Here is a 3,261-nt window from a genome sequence, read left to right on the forward strand (position 1 = left end):
GTCCCCATCTAGGGAGGAGGGAGAGGGCGGGCTGGGGAGAAGGGACACGTCGCTCCCCGTCTGCAAACTCAGCCGCACTGGTCGAGACCAGGCGTGAGAAAACACATCCCCTCCCGCCCCCCGCCCCAGCCCTCCGAAAGCCCCTCAGCGCCTTACAGCGTGTTGTGCCGCGGAACGACAGGCTGCACGTCTCAGAAGCAGCAAGCCGGGGCTCTGCGCTCCCGTCCACCAGCCGGGAAAGTTACGCATCGGCGGAGGAAGTGGCCGATCAGCTCCAAATCCCCTGTGAAAACACTCCACTGCTGCTAAGTGCCTTCCATCAACAACCCCCGGCAGAGCACGGACCCAGCAAACAATCCTGCACAGGGCTTTTGTCACAGAGACCCACTTAAATAACAGCCTGCGTGCAGTAATAATTTATGCCACAAGGTGAGGCAGAAATCACAGTTTGCCTGTGCCTCTCTCCCGTCACTTTAAGAGTGCATTTTCTGCGATGCTTTCAACCGTGGTAACTGGAAAGCAACGGTTGTGCTGGGTAACAAAGAGCCCAGGAACGTAAATCCCCGTTACCTCCGCACGATGCTCCTGGCTGGCTGCGCTGGCCGGTGCGGGGAGGTTGCGTGGTTCAACAGGCAGCACACGAGGCTATGTTGCCTGCAGTCTTGCTCTCCAAATCGGTCCCCCACGGCAGAGGTACGGGGTGGATTAATCCCTCTGCGAAAGGAGGGAAAGACTTCCTAGCACGCCCTGAGACACCTGGCCACAGTCCCACGTCAATGCTACAGGTTACTACTGTGATACTCACATGTTGAAACCAGGCACGTTTGTCTGCACTGCACCCTCAAGAGAAGCACTTTGCCTTGGACACCACTACTTGGGTAGTACCAGGACTGCAGCAGGAAACAGTGTCTTTAAAATTACACATTAACCCACCCTTTTAAACAGCGGTATTTCCCTGGGTTTTAGAAGAAATCTTGTGGTTTGATCTCAATGCATTTGAGCAATTAATTCTACTAACTTTCTGAAATCTCCTGAATAGACATCTTCGGCAGTCAGACTTGGTAGCACCGTGAGCATATGATGGGCATGAGCACTTGTACCGTGCGAGTTTTCGTGTAGGGACTTGTTTTCTTAGAAAGGCATCTAAAATAAGAAAATGCTAGGCAAACTGTTTGTTTTACAGGATTATTCCAGCTGTTTTCAAACCATGCATACCCCAGAGAGCAAATTGGAGGCTGATGAGATGGCTTACTGGGGATACAGGGTAGGAAAATGGGGAAGGAAATCAGAGTCTGACCCTCATTTACAATGAAAATGAAGCAAATGGCTGATTAAAAAACCATTTACACATAAAAGCTGCAGACTTTTTAAGAGAATAAGAGCTATGAACTCTCCAAGGAGATCATGATATCAGCAACATTTTAGTTTTTAAATCCATGCTGAGACTGTTTAACAGGAATATTCAGCAACTGAGTAGCTGCTTCTTAGAAAATGAAGCCCAGACAGTACCATACTTAAAGACTCATGCTACAGATTTATATATTTGTTTTCTGGTTGCTTCCCTAACCTCATTAAGTACAGTAGTGGGTTTACTGTTGCATATAAAGCATCCATCCAAGCCTTCACAAACACATCCATCAACCACTTGAGTTCACAGCACTTGCTGAACCATCAGATGATGCAACTAAATGCAAAGCTTTAAAGCACACCAGAAATCATGCAGCCATATCCCAGCAGTGACGTTAATTCAAATTTCTGCATACACTACTGCATTGATATCCCTCCTTGGCATGGAAATATATTATGAAACCCCTTTCTACCTAACTCTTCTTTTTTCTTCTTTAAGAAAGTTGGAAGTTACAACGTATTTTCCTGATTTCAGAAGAATAATTTTCACACAAAATCAGTGTATGTACGTGAAAGTAATAAAAAAACAGAATTAATGTGCTTTAATACTAAACCCAGTGGTAAATTATGAAGATTAGTTGTCCTGAGAAACTCAAGAGTTTCTAAGCAAACCTGAAGTCAAAACTGACATTAAGGAACTGTAAATCTCAATATCCACAAACTCCCAAGGTCAGTATTTATGTATATGTATGTATTATGTTCTGTCAGAATGTTTTTCACCTGAAAGAGGCAGACATCTGTTATAAATACCTTCTCAGAAGAGGAAACATGAAGAACAAGAGCAGGAAGATGTTTTTACAGAGATGCAGTATTAAAGAGGGGAAGGCAGAATATCAACATTTACTTCAGATACCAGAAAATTCAGAGAAAAGTGGCTGAATCTGGCATGATGGATGTATGTTTGAACAAATCCAGCAATTAGGTTATTTTTGTTTCCATGTTACTACAGCCACTCCTCTTGCATCTCTCGTGTAGCCAAAATCTGTTTAAAGACTACCTTGCTACTGTAATCTTTAAATCAGATCTTTTCCATTTTTTAGCTTTTCTGCTTTGCCCTTGGTACCAGTTGCTGACTCCCTTTTCTCTTTTCCATGACATGAGATCTGATGGGACATGGCAATGTCTAACTGCCTTTTGGAATGACTCTCCAACTTCAGCACTTTGTTCCAGATGTCACTGATAAGAGTATAGTTCTTGGTACATTTCTTCACTTTCTTGTGAAATTCCTTTAATCAGCTATCTAAAAATCCATTTTCAGGATTCTTTAATAATCACAAATTGAGAAATCATGAGATAAGAAGAAATTATCTTCTAGTGTGTTACATATATATGCCAGTTTATATAAATATATATGGGTTTATGGGTATCAGAGTAAAAGTAAAGATACTGCATTAATTTTCTTTGTACCACAAGTGTGGGAAAAAACTCCCAATCAACAACTGTAAAATATTCAGAGCTGTTCTGTGTCCTCAGAAAATTCAAATAAAGAGGTCAATATAGGTTTTTCTGGTGGGAGGACATAGTAGAAAAGCATTATACTGGTTGCTGGTTTGAGTGTCCTAGTTGTGATTTATCCTTTCCACATCATTCACTTGCTTATGAAGTAAATATCCCCCAGCAAGCACTGCAGGTTTCACAGACCTGTTAGTTTTGCATTCAGTGCTCTGGTTTACAGACATGAAAAGCATAACTCTCATAATAACAAGTCTACTCCCTTGTTCACTTTACACAGTTACAGATGATCTCAGTAGCTTGAAGTTATTTATGCTATTTCCTCAAAAAACTGCAGACACTACATACAAAGTTAGTAAACTAAACCTACCTGTCACTCTGAAACAAGAATCTAGAGCAGTG

This window comes from Apus apus, chromosome Z (assembly GCF_020740795.1).
Source record: "Apus apus isolate bApuApu2 chromosome Z, bApuApu2.pri.cur, whole genome shotgun sequence".
NCBI classification, from domain to species: domain Eukaryota; kingdom Metazoa; phylum Chordata; class Aves; order Apodiformes; family Apodidae; genus Apus; species Apus apus.